Here is a 16643-nt window from a genome sequence, read left to right on the forward strand (position 1 = left end):
TTTGGTAGATGTGTGTTACAGATGTGTGATGCAGACACTACTGCAGCCAAACATATAACCAGCACTGTCAGGCAACTGTTATGTTGGGTAACGAACAGTCCACATTCCTGTCATGTAATCATTTTAAACTGGACCTATGCCATCCTTACATTAAGCTACGTCCCCCAATATATTTGGTAGAGTGATGGCAGATTATTCGTTCCACACTACTGAATTGCATTGTGGGCCTACTCCTTCCTTCACTGTTCTATTGGCGAAGTTGACAAACATTGCAATAGGTTAACATTTACGCCATACTTACTCAGCCGGTTCATGATGTTTTTTTAGAAATTCTAATATGCCACAATATTTATATTTTGTTCGCTGCGAACTTCCAGACCCACTTTTGGATTCATGGTATTGCTTTTCAATCTCCTTTTTGTAACTGTCTCTGACCGACTTCCATCTTGTCCGCAGGAGGGCAACTAGGAATAAAAATAAACATACATGTTATTTCTTTTCTTTTGCAGATTTCTGGCAACAGGGCATTCATATGCAGCACTTCACTACCAATTCCTCATGGGAAGAAGTACAATCCGATACTTAGTTTTGGACACCTGCAAATTGATCTGGAAAGTACTTCAACCGGAATTTATGCCAACTCCTGACGTACCTATGTGGGAGGCTAACATGCAGCTTTTTTGGGAGAAACATGATTTCCCTAACTGCCTTGGAGCAGTGGATGGGAAACATGTCAGACTGGTTATGCCTGCATTCACTGGCAGTCTCTATTACAATTATAAAAAATTCTTTTCACTAGTGCTCATGGCTGTTGTGGATCCTAATTTGAAATTTATCTATGTGGATGTTGGGGCTTACGGAAGTTCCCATGATTCCTCAGTCTTCCAGCACAGTCGATTTGGCGTGAAGCTTCGCACAGGCCAGATGACTTTACCACCACCACGCCCCTGGCCTGACACTGTAGAACCACCTTACCCCTGTGTGTTTGTGGCTGATGAGGCCTTTGCACTGTCTGAGCATGTTATGAGACCGTATGCACAGAGAGATATGACTCATAAAAAAAGTAGTCTTTAATAACCGCCTGACCAAAGCCAGACAAGTAGTAGAATGTGCATTTGGAATTCTGGCAAACAAATGGCGCATTTATCACACTGCTATAAAAATGCAACCAAAGTATGCTATAATAGTGGTGAAGGCAACATGTATTTTGCATAATTATGTGAGAACACTAGATAGCATGACCATAGAGGAGGAAGAGGGGGATCTTTCAAACAGTGCTCTTGTCACTTTACCCCCAGCTACTTTACGTGGTCCCATTTCTGCCATTCGCAACAGAGACAAATTAGCTGATTATTTTGTGCCATAACTGTAAGAACTAAAAAACCTGCAGGCTGCTATTTACTTACATGACGAGATCAGTATTATTGTGCAAATAAACATTCTTGAAACCGTGTTGTATGTCTATATCATTCATGACACTCTAAAGTGGCAAATAGCGCCCTAATAATACATGTGAGTACATACACACACATGTACCTGCTGTTTATAAGGAGAGATGGCTATAGAGAGAACAGCTTTGCCAGAGACCTGTGATAATGACATTTCTAATTGTTTAATTACTCATTTAGTGGAGGGGTGATGATATATTGTCTGCAAAGTGCTGCATGAAATCAATAAAATACAACAATTCTGTACACATATACTTACTCTTAGAATCCTTGCCCTTTTGGCTCAAAGTATTCCATTTTTCACCAAGAAAATCTTTTGCAATGTTGCTCCAGATTTCATGAGCCCTTTGGTGATCTTTATATCCAGGCAAAGACTTGTCATAAAGTTCTGGGCTGTTTTCAATCTTAATTATCAGGTTTTCTGTGGTAAACCACTTTGCTGCCATCTTCCTCCTGCGCAGTCTAAAATCCCTCATGCAAATCTGCCACACAGGAAGCACACTTTGACCAGGAAGTGCGCATTCTTGAAAAAAACGCATCCGCATCAAAATCCGCTTGATCAAGCGGTTTTACAGGCGTTTTGCGTTTTTCCTATACTTAACATTGGAGGCAGAAACGCATCCGAAATCCAAAAAATGCCTCACCCAGGCATTTTTCGTTTCTGCAAAACGCCTGCCGCTCTGGTGTGCACCACCCCATTGAGATACATTGACCAAGCAGATCCGCAGCCGCAAGCGGATCTGAAAACGCCCAAAAAGCCGCTCGGTGTGCACCAGCCCTTAGTTCCTGGGGGCTGGACATTAAATGCCCCAGGGGACATTTCAGAGTATAAAAAGCAGAGGCAGATACCTAGTAAGTATCTTCTCTTGGAGATAGCGCATAGCTAGAGATGATCTCGACTTCTGGTCGAACAAGCGGCATGCTCCTGCCGACAACGTTTAGACCTTCAAGTTGGTAACGTTTTAAATCCCCATTTTTATTTTTACGCAAATATCCGTGTGTATTTTTGTAACTTTTATTTTGTAACTTTTTTACTTTGTTTTTTGTACATCTTCTGTATATATTATTTTCTGCATTTTTCTATGTTTTTATGGAATATTAAATCGTTATTTAATAAGCTTGACTTCTGCTGTACTAAACTAACACTCATAGCCTAGAGGAGACTGCAGTGCAGCTGTGTATAAGTCCGTGCCTAATTGTATGTTTGAGCAACACTACCATATGAAATTGTAATTGCATTGTGTGTATGGGGCACTTCTGCGCTCGACAGCCGAGTGGGAAGTCTAACAGTATCGTTCGGAACGACTGTTAGTGGTTTTGCTGCACGACAGTGTAACTTGCATTACAAATCATTGTCTGATTGTGCTGTGTTACTGTACAACTGTACTGTGTGTGTGTGGGTGCGTGGCGTTCTTGTATTCGGCCTAAGCGCAAAGCTGACCCAAATACGAAACCGCAGATTGCGTGTTTAGCCCTCGACAGCTGAGGGGACGTGTCTAGCAACGCTAGTGGTGGCAGTGGGAAGTGTTTGAGGGGTTCCAGCCTTGTTTGTAGCTTAAATAAGGCTGTTCCCCGCTTAATCTGATCAAACCCGCAGTCGGGAACCGTATACGCAGGCGTGCCGCGGGCCGGTTCCTGACAACCGCTTCGTGCCGATTTGCCGCTACCTGCCGCGCCACCCCCCCCCCCCCGATACCTTGCGCAGCCTGGCCAATCACCACCAGGCAGTGCTAAGGGGTGGATCGGGACTCCCTCCGATGCCATGACGTCATCCCGATCATCGCCATGGTGACGGGGTAAGCCAAACAGGAAATCCCGTTCTGAATGGGATTTCCTGTTTGCTCTGATTGCCGAAGGCGATCGGAAGGGGAGGGGGGATGCCGCTGCACAGCGGCTATCATGTAGCTAGCGCTAGGCTAGCTACACGATTTAAAAAAAAAACAATTAAAGTGCTCTGCCGCCCCCTGGCGATTTTTATTGTAACACCAGGGGGGTTAAGCACACTGTAAATGCACATTCTGCTTTTTTTATGTTCTTACAGTCCATTTCCACTCAAACCATATAAGGGAAGAAAATCATTAATTATGAACAGCTTCACATATTTACTGATAATCAGTCACATCACCTTCTTTTTAATGGATGAGCAGCAGTGGAGATAATTGCTTATTTAGAAAGTATCACCATAAGGCCACGTTCACAGTGGCCCGAAGCATTCCCAGTGACAACAGGAACACAATGCCACAAATCAGGACAGCAGCGCCGCATGGTATGCTCGTGTTGTATCAAGTGCAATGAAGCATACAGTCAATGAAAATTATGCTTCACTTTTACTGTTAATGCACGCATTTAGCACTAATGCAGTACGTGCAAAAGCAAGAAATAATTACCGGCATTTGGGCTCTTTAGAAAGTGGTGTGATAGGTGGCCACAAGTTTATGAACAAGTACATTACATACTGGAAAGGAGCACTATATCCAAATATACTGTATATACAGTGAAACGCTGTTAAAATAAAACGTAAATAACCCATGAGCAATGTAGCATCGAGTGCACCTATATGCATGTCCTTGGGCAATGTGAGGGCCCTTTCACACCGAGGTGGTGTGGTATTTTTACCGCACCCCACCACCGGGCAATTAAAGTCTATGGAAACTTTCATGTTACGGCGCAACGGAAGTGATGTTTTTGCTGCATCTCTGACGCAAGTCCAAAACTACGTTAACCCTGTGGCATGCATCGAGTTGCAGCCATCTGCGTCGCCCTAAAAGTCATGTTAGTCTATGGCGAAGCATTGTTTTTAAAATTCACAGATGCGATGTTGCGGTGCGCATGATCCCTGAAGGCCTGTTTCCTGAAGGCCTGGTTTTGGCGGTGCACCGGGCTTTGCGTCGCTGATGATGAATTCTGGTGTGAAACCAGCCTCAAGGCTTTGTAGAAAATGCAGGACCTGTTAGAAGTAAAAAAGTAAAAGGCCTCAGTAATAGTCTTAGGCTACTTGCACACCAAGACGTTGCGTTAGGTGCTACGTTAAGGTCGCATAACTTGCACCTAACGCAAGGCCTGGTGCTCTTCGATGTGGACGTCAGAGTGAGCCGCGTTGTGCAGCTCACTCTGGTGTCCGTGATGCGTACTCTTGGACGCATGCGGCATCACATGGTCCCGCCGGCCAATCGCCGCACAGAGCGGCCGCACCAGGAAGTAAACACTGCACGTCACAACGTGCAGTGAATATTAATTAGCCATGTGCCTGGCCGCTCTCCGCTCCTCCCCAACATGACTGAGCATGTGCAAACAGTCTAACGTGGCTTAAGCCGCTGTAACGCCGTAGCATGCTGCACTTTCGGGAGAACGTACAGCGTTGCATATAACGGTGTGAACAGCCCACTTATGTTACATTGCTGTGCGTTGGGGGAGCGTTACAGGCTGCACTAACGTGCGCCTGTAACGTCCCTGTGTGTAAGCAGCCTAAAGGAAATACTTGCCTAAGAGGAAATCCTCTGGATCCTACAGAGCATGGGTTCCTAACCCATGTGTTGCCACACATGTATGTTGCGGCATCCTGGGGCATGTGTTGCTGCATCGCTGCTCTGACTCCCTCATGCTGCCATGTTGCCACTCTGCCTCTACTCTTTGCTTCCTATTCACCTATCCTAGTAAAGTAAGACTACAGAAAAATGGCCACCGGAGTCTGCATTCCCAGACATATATCCCCAATGCAGACTCGGGCAACCATATTTTTTTTTTTTTTTTTTTTTTTGTAGTCCTACTCTAACTACCATAGCCCTGTGAAAATCAAAATTTTCAAACTGCATATATTTGAATAACAATTTACATAAATCTGCATGAACTTAGAAATATTTGCATCTCATTGCTCATCTCTAATTGGAAGTAGGATACAGCGGCAGCCTCCAGCTGCTTGTTCCACTAACTGTGAGTGAGCATGGTTATGCTTGATTGGTTCCTGGGGAACACAGCATCAGGGGAAAAAGCACTAATGGCTATAGTGTGGAGGGTTGTAAGAGGGGGCAGCAACCAGCTTTCCTACAGAACCTTCCGGTTATTTCCTCTTGGAAGGAAGTGAGGTTCGGGATAGCATCAGAAATGCACTGCTGTGGCTAGGAGGACCAAGGCTGTTTTATCAGAAGGAACTGTGTGATGCCTAAAGCTGAAGAGCTCCTACGAGAGTATAGGAAGGGTTTGGGGAGGGCACATTTTTTAATTGAGCTTTAAAACAAACCTGAGACTTTTTCCGCTGCAATGCTGATCTGCAATGAGTATGATCTGCCTCTCCCCACTCAATATACTTAGCCAGCTTCCACAGCTTGCATCCTCAACCTCCCCTGCCTCTACCCAGCTAGCACTTTTGTCCTCCAACCACCACCCTCACCTGCCTCTACACGCTCACTCATAAGCCTCGGCATCACCTGCTTCTCCTCACACTCCAGCAGGGGAGGCTGGGTGGAGGCTGAGAGTGCTAGCTGTGGAGGTTGGCTCCCCCAAAACTTCCTTTCTCAGTGCTTGTGGTCAGGAGCCTCATACAGATGCAGTATCAGTCCGCTCTACCAGGCAGGCGCAAGCCATCCGCATCTACGCAGTAGAGCAGACCCAATCAGACTCGGCTATTTCTTTCTCAACCTTGTGGCATTAGGTGTGTTAGTGATCACTGTGATACTGTTCTTCTAATCTCTTCCTCACTCAATGAGAATATACCCATGAAGTGCTTCTTGTGAACCCGTGGTTCATGATGTTCTGATTTGATCCTTTGCAGGCTATAGACAGACACAAGTTGGAGTGCCAGTGAACTGAAGTGTGGTCAGTAAGATCTTAAATCTTTTTATTGGTATGATATATGAAATAGGTGGTTTCAGTGCCCCGTGCCAGCTGTGTGTGTGGCACCTGAGTTGGGTGCTGCTATAGCAGTAATGCTGTAGAACGCGCCCTGCACAAGGGTAATTTGGTGTTTCAGCAATTAACCAAATTACTTTTCCCTTCTACTACTTGCTATGACTCAGAGGGGTTTAGTTTCTTAAGCCACTGGGAATTTCAGTGGGTGAGCTGTCATTGGGTTCACCATGTGCCCAACTGACTGGCAGCTATGAAATGATCTGTGGTAGTGCCTCTAAGCAGTTTGTATGTGAGACTATCAATAAGTCAATATTGATGTATGATGTATATTATGGCATGTGTTTGTGCACTTCCTGGTGGATCAAATTCACATATGACCTATATGATATGAACTTCATGGTATAGGATTGTATTTAAAGCAATGCTATCAAACCAAGTGTTCTAAAATAACAATGTACAAATAATGTCTAAGTAGCTGTGTAAACATTTTCCTACTTTTCATGTTAAATATCCGAGACAAAAGCTTTAATTTATTGGGCTTGATGCCATGAAGCTCAAAATTGAGCTCAGGTGCATCCTGTTTCCCCTGATCATCCTTCAGAAGATGTTTCTGCAGCTTAACTGAAGTTCACCCATGGTAAATTCAGTTGATTGGGCATGATTTGGAAAGGCACACACCTGTCTATTTCAGATCCCATAGTTGACAGTTCAAGTCAAACCAAGTATGAAGTCAAAGGGATTATCTGTAGACCTCCGAGACAGGATTGTCTAAAGGAACAAATCTGGGAAGATTACAGAAACATTTCTGCTGCTTTAAAGGAATCATCAAGCAACTAAATTGCAAATCTGATTTACTTACCTGGGGCTTTCTCCAGCCCCTCGCAGCTGTCTGTCCCATGCTGAAAGCTCTGTTCGCAGCCGCCAGCCCGGGGTCCCCGCGCAGTGCAGAGGACTACCTTGGTCATCCTTACTGCGCCTACATGAAGCACCGCTGTCAGTCAAGCCCACATTGTCTGCGGGCTCATGAGCCTCGCAAAAAATGTTTTGCCACATTAGATATATTAGAAGTGGACCAATAGGTCTTCCAATATAGTATCATTGTCCAATAATTGCATCATTTTATGCATATACATCAAGTGGATCACCTTGTTATGGATTGATATGTACAGGGCCTGGCAGTGTTTTATGAAGGGTTAATGTTTCCAAAACCCATAGTGGGTGGAAAAGAATTGGCCCTCCCACCTGCAACCATCTCTTTTAAAAGGAGTTGTATCACCATGAAACAGTTGCTATGATTAAGGACCAGCAGGTCCGAAATATGTCAGCTTGTGCATGTGATGCTATCATTGGATACGTCTGCAAATAGTGTTGAATTGTGGCATTGTGCGGACTTCCTTTCCTCAATATTGTTCCCCACTGGGTTTGGCTTACCTTGGTCCAGCACTGCCTGTCTACTGTGAGTTGTAGCAGTTTTTCCGCGTACGTTAAAGGGCGCCGGGAAAAAAGGGCGCAGGGTTTTAAAAGATAATCATAAATAACGTTTAAAAAAAATTTGTGTTATATTTCGTTTAAAAATAATGTTTTATAAAGTTATAAATCATTAAATAATGTGTATAAAATCGGCAATTTTAAAAACGTTAATCTTCCCTGTTTAAAAATTGAAATTTATAATAACGTTTTATAAAACATTAATAAGAATTTTACTAAAGCTATACCTAACCCTACTCTCACACAGAACCCTCCCTGTACCTATCCCTAACCCCTAGACCCCCCTGGTGGTGCCTAACCCTAAGACCCCCCTGTTGGTGCCTAAACCTAAGACCCCCCCCCCCCCCCCGTGATAAGCATTAATAACGTTTTAAAAAAAATATGGTGCGGTTTTTCGTTTAAAAATGTTTTAAAAATTATAAATCATTAAATAATGTGTAATCATGAGAAACAGTTATAAAACATTAAAAGTCTTCGGGCGCCGCTTTTAAAACGTTATTTTTCTCCGGCGCCCTTTTTTCCTGTTGGGCGCCGATTAAATGATATTTATTATGGGAGTGAATGGCGGCGCCCTTTTTGTCCACCTGCCTCATGCGCCCAAATTTCCTGCTTCCGTTTTTTCCCCCTTGTTTGCCTTTATATTGAAAAAGACTTCTGGTTGTAATTGCTGTCAAATATGCTTTGACAAAGGTTTTAGCAAACGCTGTGAATACTTACTGTATGTACATGTTTCTCAGTTTCTTTATTTTTAATATAATTGTCAAAACTTCAGGTAAAAAATTTTCACATTCTCATTATGGGGTGTTATTTGTAAAATTCTGAGGGAAAAATGAATTTAATCTATTTAGGAATAAGGCTGTAACATAACAAAGTGATGCACTGTAAAAACTCTCTTGGGGACATCTATCAAGAGACAAAAATATTACTAGGTCTTTGGAAATCCATGCAGAATTGTCTTAAACATCCTAAGAAATCACTAAATAGTGCAGATTCCTTCTTAAAAATAGAAGGCGTTAGGAAGGTCTCCCAGGCTGTGCAGTGTGTGAGGGAAGTTGCTGTTGCTGAGGTAACCAACACATCTGGTGTCAGCAGGCTCTGAGTTAAGGCGGGGGGGGGGGAGCCCTTCACAAATCATATCTAGCCTGCACTGCTGCACTTTCTGTAGAACTGCTATTGAGCACTTCTTAATCTGCAGCAGTTCAGGGATGGATTTCCACTTTTCTTAACTGTAGTGTAGTTCTAGAAATCCACTCTAAACTTCCACTATTAAGTAGGATTTGAGAAGTTTCTAACGATCATGCAGAACAGTTCCTCTGCTGGTTAGAACAGTTTTAGAAAACTGGTAACTGTCTGTAATGCTTTGATAAATCTGGCCCTCTGTACGTGTGTCTGTATCTATCTATCTCTGTATGGACTTTGCATTTCAATCATGCAGCAGGTGTGTCCTTATTTATTTAAGAGCCCTGCAAGGAGCAACCTGTGCCAGAACTTTGCACTCACAAGCTTGAGTATCTGAAAACCCTGGTTACTTGGTATTTTGTATTCCTGTATCAGTTACCCTGTTACTGAAACTATATTCTGTCTGACCTAGATTCCTGCCTGCTCCTTTTGTACTGATTGCTCGATTGCTACCGTACCGACTTTATGCTTTGTTTTGACTGTGATTTCTGTGATAGATAGGGATTTGACTGTGATGGATAGATAGGGTTTGGGGGGGTTGCACTTTGATTGTATGGTGTGTATGCATGTGGTGGTTGCATCATTGTATATATTTGCCACTGCATTCCTGATTGTTTGTTATGCATGCAATTGCATTGAATTTGTATAATATTGGTTGATGCACGATTGTCAAACACTTTTGCACACTATTTCCCTGCCTCAGTGTGTGTGTGCCGCTGCAAACTGTGATCAATCCCAGTTTCTCCATTCAGGCTGTATGTATGAATGTATGTACGGCCTGTGTGTTAGTCATGGAGAGAATCCGAAGACACAACAACAAACGGGGTATATATATATATATAACGGAAAATTGGATACTAACCTGACGGTAATTTTCCTTTCCAGATGTGTCCATGGCAGCACAGTCGGGTTAAGTCCCCACCCACTTGACCCCTATAGGACCATCCTATAAATTTCTCCCTTTAGCTCCCCCCCCTGTAATCTTAGACTCGAATCACCGAATCTAGGGAGGGAGCCTAGTGCTGCCATGGACACATCTGGAAAGGAAAATTACCGTCAGGTTAGTATCCAATTTTCCGTATTCCATATGTTTCCATGGCAGCACAGTCGGGAGATAGCTAGCAATAAAATACAGGGAGGGATGAGTGTGATGCTGAAAGAAAGTTTAATTAACTCAAATTAGCAGTTAACACACTGGATCCAAATTGTAACGTGGAGTTGGCCGCAGGGTCAACCCTGTAATGTCTCATAAAAGTATTTAAGGACGACCAATTGGCCGCTTGACATATTTTTTCGGGAGAAACTTTGCAAAATGCAGCCCAGGAAGCTGCCATGCCTCTTGTAGAGTGCGCTGTTACCTGTTGTGGAGGTACTAGATTGTTAATTTTATATGCACTTTGAATAGTGTTCATTAGCCAGTTTGCTATAGTCCGTGATGAAGCAGGCTGGCCGGACCTGTACCCTGCTGGTATAATAAATAATCTGTCAGTTTTTCGTAAGTCCTTAGTTTTTCCAATATAGGTCTTGAGTATATTCCCCACATCTAAAGGATGAGGTTCTGGATTGGATTCCTCAAAGAGAGTTGGTAATGTCCACTCTTGATTGAAGTGATAGATAGAGGCCACTTTAGGCACAAAGTGCTGTATTGGCCTAAGTACCACTCTATCTGTATAGAAGGTCAGTGCGGGTTCCCGGCAGCCTAACGCTTGTAGTTCAGACACCCTTCTGGCGGATGTTATAGCTACTAAGAATGCTGCTTTTTGCGTTAGAAGTGTAAGGGAGCATTCCTCTGCAGGGTGATATGGAGGTTTGGATAACGTCTCTAATACTAAAGGCAAGTCCCATTTCGGAAAGAAGGTCTTAATCGGTGGCTTCTGCTTGATTACTCCTCTAAGGAACTGGATCACTAAGGGATGTAATGCCCACCTCTGATCTGTTAACGCTGACAGGGCTGTTACTTGTCCCTTGAGTGTATTGTAGCCTAGGCCCTTTTGTAATCCTGTTTGGAGAAAAAGTAAGATATCTGTTACTTGTGGTTTAAGAGGGTCTATTTTCTGGTGTGCTGAGAAGTCTTCGAATTTTGACCAGACTCTTTGGTATGAAGCATTTGTAGTTGGTTTCCTTGCTTTCAAGATAGTTTGGATAACCTCTGTCGAACATCCTAGCGATTCTAGCTTCCTCCTCTCAATCTCCATACTGCTAACTTTAGGATGGCTGGATTGGGGTGGACTACCGGTCCCTGTGATAGTAAGTTTGGTATTATTGGTAATAGTAGCGGTTCTCCTTGTTTCAATTGCCATAGAAGCGGGAACCATGGCCTTCTCGGCCAGAATGGTATTACTGCTATTAGTGTCACATTCTCCTGTGTTAGTCTCTGTAGTAAGCGTTGAATCACTGGGACTGGAGGGAACACATAAGCTGTGTGGAAAATCCACGGAGCCACTAGCGCATCTACTGCCTCTGTCTTCGGTGTTTGCCATCTGGACATAAACCTTTCGCATTTGTTGTTGTGGCTTGTCGCCATCAAATCTATCTCTGGATCGCCAAACTGTTCGCATATCCACTGGAACATTCTGTTGTTTAAAGACCACTCGTTGTTGTCTATTCGAGTTCTGCTTAAGTAATCCGCTGTTATGTTCTGTATTCCTGGAATATGAATAGCTGTCAGGCTTCTGAGGTGAGTCTCTGCAAACGTGAATATTGGAGTAACTTCCTGAAGGAGACTCCTCGATCTTGTCCCCCCCTGCTTTTTTATGTATGCGACTGCCGTCAGATTGTCCATACGTAAAGTCACATCTGCACCCTGAATCTGGGTTTTGAAACTGAGGAGGGCCAGAAATGCTGCCCTGATTTCCAGTATGTTTGCCGGTATGTGTTCCTTGTTTGACTTCCAAGACCCCTGCACTGTGGATGATTCTAGATGCGCCCCCCAGCCCTTCTGGCTGGCGTCGGTGGTGAGTATGATCCTCTTTGGTTGCTGGATAAGTAATGGCTTTGACAGGTTGTCTCCTCTTAGCCACCAGAACAGACTCTCGCATCTGTTGCGTTATCATGATTGGCTGGTCCAGATGTCTTTTCCGCCACTGGCGCAGGAGTCCCGCCTGCCACTGTCTGGTATGCCATTGTGCCCATCGCACCATTGGGATAGTAGATGTTAAAGTTCCCAGTAGACTGAGGCACTGCTTTGCTGTTATTACAGTGTTGCTTAACATACTCTGTATTAGTGACTGAATCTTTAGTTTCTTTTGTTCTGGTAGACTGATCGTGTTGTGTTCCGTCTGGAGACGTGCCCCTAGAAACAAGATGTCCCTTGTCGGCTCTAGTTGACTCTTGGGGAAGTTTATCTTCCAACTGAATCTCTGTAATTCTGACAGCAGTAGGTGTTTGTGTTGACTTATGACTTCTTGATCCTGGTGTAGTAATAACAGGTCGTCCAGGTAGTGATGTAGCCTGAGCCCCTTGATTCTTAATGTTTCTATCATTGCTAATAGGACCTTCGAGAAAGTTCTGGGAGCAGTCGAGATCCCGAAAGGAAGACATGTGAATTGTAGATGTAAATCCCGTATTGCGAACCTCAAGTATCTCTGGTAGTCTGCGTGAATTGGAATATGCAGATATGCGTCCTCCAGATCTATTGAAAGTGCCCAGTCGTTGATAAGTAATACTTTCACAATGGTCTGTAACGTTTCCATCTTGAAGTGTTCTGTGATTATGAAAGAATTGAGATGTCTGAGATCCATTACAGGCCTCAAGTCTCCTGTCTTTTTCTTCACGAAGAAAAGAGGTGAGTAGACTCCTAATCCTCTCTCTTCGAGTGGGACTTCCATTACGGCTTCCTTCATAATTAATTCCTTTACATATTTCCATAGGATTTCGCTCTTGTCCTTGTTTACCGGTATTTTTGTGCGAATGAACATCTCTGGAGGTATATGCTTGAATTTCCACTGATGTCCTTGCGTTATCGTCTGTTTTACCCATTGGTCGTTGATCTCCTCCGTCCAGACATTTCTGAAGGCCTGAAGTCTGCCACCCACTGGTGATGCCTGGACGGGCGGAACATCAAAACGACTTCTGGGAGGCTGTGGACTGTCCGGCTTTCTTTTGTCGATTCAATTTCAAGAGTGTAGATTGGGAACTCTGCCAATTCTTCTTGAAATCACGAGTAGGTCTATAAGATATATTGCTTCTGTATCTGGTTTGGTAAGTGTTTCTCTGAAACGTGGGCCTTCTATTCTTGCGGTCTTGTGGGATTAGCCCTGATTTGCCTCCAGTTACCTTTTTGATGGCTGCATCCATCTCCTCACCGAATAAGTTTTTTCCATCATACGGAATCTTACACCAATCCTGCTTTGAATTGGAATCCGCAGACCAGCTTTTCAGCCACAACGCTCTTTTGGCCATAACAGCATGGAGCATGGATCTTGTACAGCATTTCAAAACGTCCACAGCTGCTTCTCCTACGAAATCGGCTGTTAACTTAACGTCATCGAGGGCAGAAATAATGGTGTCCCTATCTGTGTCAGATCTCAATGCCTCTTCGATATTCTGTATCCATACTTTTAAGGCCTCCGCCACGGATGTCAAGGCTATCGCCGGTTTACATGCACTTCCTGAAGACATATAAGATCTTTTGAATTCTGCATCAATTTTCCTTTCCATAGGATCTTTAAAAGAAGCGGCATCATCTCTGGGTAGCGTTACGTGCTTAGCTAGACCGACTACAGAGGCGTCCACTTTTGGAGGTTCGTCTAATGCTTTTAACTTGGCCTCCTCCATGGGATAGAGTTTATTGAATCTGTTAGATAGAATAGTCTTCTTGTCTGTTTTCTTCCATTCCTCTATCATTAATTCGTGAATTACCTCCATTAGAGGAAATGGTTTCACTGATTTTTTCAAATGTGCATAGTATTCTCTCTGACTACTTGTCGACGGTTCTTGTTCATCTTGCCATTCTATAGCCTCTCTGATGGCAGTTATATATGGTTGTACTAGGTTGAAGTTGAATCCTATTTCGGCAGAATCTGTCTCCGTATCCGAGTGTGATGGCCCCGGCTGTGTTGTTATTGATTCCGACTGAGGTGGTTGGTTAGGTGGTAAGGAAGCGATATACGTGTTCATTGATTCCTGTACTGCCTCTTTGATCATCGCAGCTATATCTTTAGGTGGTTCCTGTTCTCTCGCCATTGTTTGAAAGCAGGAGTGACATACTAATTTTCCAGGTAAGGCGTAATCGCCACATGCCCAGCACTTTTTCCTGGATGAGTAATGTCTGCTAGGAGATCTACTGTAATGATGTCTCCTGGGTGATGAGCGCCTTCTAGAGCGTGATCTACTCCGTGATCTAGAGTGAGTCTTCCTTGCTCCCTTGCGTTGGCGAGATCGTGATCTTGACTGTCGTCGATCAGATCTGCTTGATCTGTGCTCTGTCTCTTTAATAGGGCTGTTGAGACATAAGAGCAGATGTCAGTTCAGCACTCTCCTGAAAAAGAAATATACTCACACCTCAACTCCCCCCCTTCCTACCTAATAGCTCTAGACTGGTCACTTGTATGTGGCTGCTCTTGCTCCATCCCTACAGCATCTGCTGTAAGAGAAAAAACGCCTTGAATATGTATCCACAAGGTAGGAGCAGGAAAGAAAACAAATATATAACATATATATATATATATATATATATATATATATATATATATATATATATATATATATATATATATATATATATTCTACCAGAAACAATGTAGGGAAAACCTTGTTCCTGCAGCAGCAGTTCCGCAGCGTAGTCCTGCAAAGTGTCCTCCATACTGCAACCACGCTAAGGTAGTGCTGACAGGTTTAAATAACCCTCCCCTCATCTCTCCACCAATCACGGGCGCTCTACTCCATTGCGCTCACGTGACTGAGGACGAGGGAGGAGGGTGGACGCATTGCGCAGCCATAGGCTAACACCGGCAGACGTCACCGCCAGGCGGAATCCGGAAGTAGGCGGAAGCAGCAGCAGTGGGACGCAGATGGAGCGCACGCCGTTCCGACCACCGCGTCTACGCGGAAGTAGGAGCCACATGTACGCCGTACGACATACGTGCAGGAGACACATGAAGGGTTTACCTTACCATCTCCACACCGCGGCCAGAAGCGGTATCTTCCCCGAGCGGTGAGTTGTTTAAACTCTGTGCTGGGGACTTCATGCAGGCGAGGCCAGACCTGATGGAAGGTAAAAGAGAGGGAGTTGGTAGATAAACTTTCTTGTTCAGCAGCAGGATGATCCTAAGAGCCAAGGTGATACGAGGACAAAAAGATTACAGGGGGGGGGAGCTAAAGGGAGAAATTTATAGGATGGTCCTATAGGGGTCAAGTGGGTGGGGACTTAACCCGACTGTGCTGCCATGGAAACATATGGAAATATATATATGTATGTATGTATGTATGTATGTATGTATGTATGTATGTATGTGTGTGTATGTATATATATGTGTATATATATGTGTGTATATATATGTGTGTATATATATATGTGTATATATATGTGTATATATATGTGTATATAATGTGTATGTATGTGTATATATAATGTATGTGTACCCTATAATTTTAAGTGCCCAAAAGTACCGGAGGAGGAGGGCAGGAAGAGGGAAGCCGGAGTTCTTGGGCACTAGTACCATCTGGTACTTCCGCCCTCTCTTGATGCACTTCCTGTTTACATTTGAAGTCGCGTCAAGAGTGCACAGAAGTACTGCGATGACGCGTACGAGGGTATGTGTCATCATGTAGATGACGCGTACCCTCGTTCGCGTCATCGCGGTACTTCTGCGCCCTCTTGACGCGACTTCAAATGTAAACAGGAAGTGCGTCAAGAGAGGGTGGAAGCACCAGATGGTACTAGTGCCCAAGAACTCCGGCTTCCCTCTTCCTGCCCTCCTCCTCCTCAGGTACTTTTGGGCACTTAAATTCTGGCAGGGTACTGGCAGAAGGGAGAGCTTAGCGGGGAGGGGTGGGGGCATTTCCGACCCCCCCCCCCCCCCCCCCCCCGCGCTCGGTGCATGCTCTCCTTTTATGCTGGGACCCTATAGGGGCCCCAAAGGGACATGTTCGGGGTTCGGCTCGAACATGCCGAACATCAGGGGCATGTTCAGCCGAACCACACCGAACCCGAACATCCAGATGTTCGCCCAACACTACCTCTAAAACATGTACAGTGAGTCATTTTAAATTTGGCAAAATTCAAAGTTTGTTTGGCTGCATTTCATGTAACCAACAGCCCACACATTATCATGTTATGCAGTCTTATAAAGTAGTTATGGATATCATTAATAAGTTACCTAAACTTGTGCGCCCACATGTACACATTTCCTGTGAAGTGTTTGTTTGTCCTGAGGGTCCTCTGATCATAATAGTGTCTTCCATGTCTGTTAGAAAATATAGTATAACATTTGTACATAAATAATCTTTTATAATCTATGTGGCTATCAACAATATATGTCACATACAGAGCACCTTCAAGCAGCTTTTATGAAAATGTCAAAGTATTGCATTCTAAAAGGTCTATCAGCGATCGCTTTGTATGGAGTGTAATCCTTTATGTATTTTTTGTGTGTAAACTGTTGAACATAGTATATATGTCATAACAATCTGAAATATTAGTTATCAGTTTTTGAAACTCACCAATGCTGGACTGTTCTGGGG

The sequence above is a fragment of the Hyperolius riggenbachi genome, chromosome 4 (assembly GCF_040937935.1).
Source record: "Hyperolius riggenbachi isolate aHypRig1 chromosome 4, aHypRig1.pri, whole genome shotgun sequence".
Taxonomy (NCBI): Eukaryota; Metazoa; Chordata; class Amphibia; order Anura; family Hyperoliidae; genus Hyperolius; species Hyperolius riggenbachi.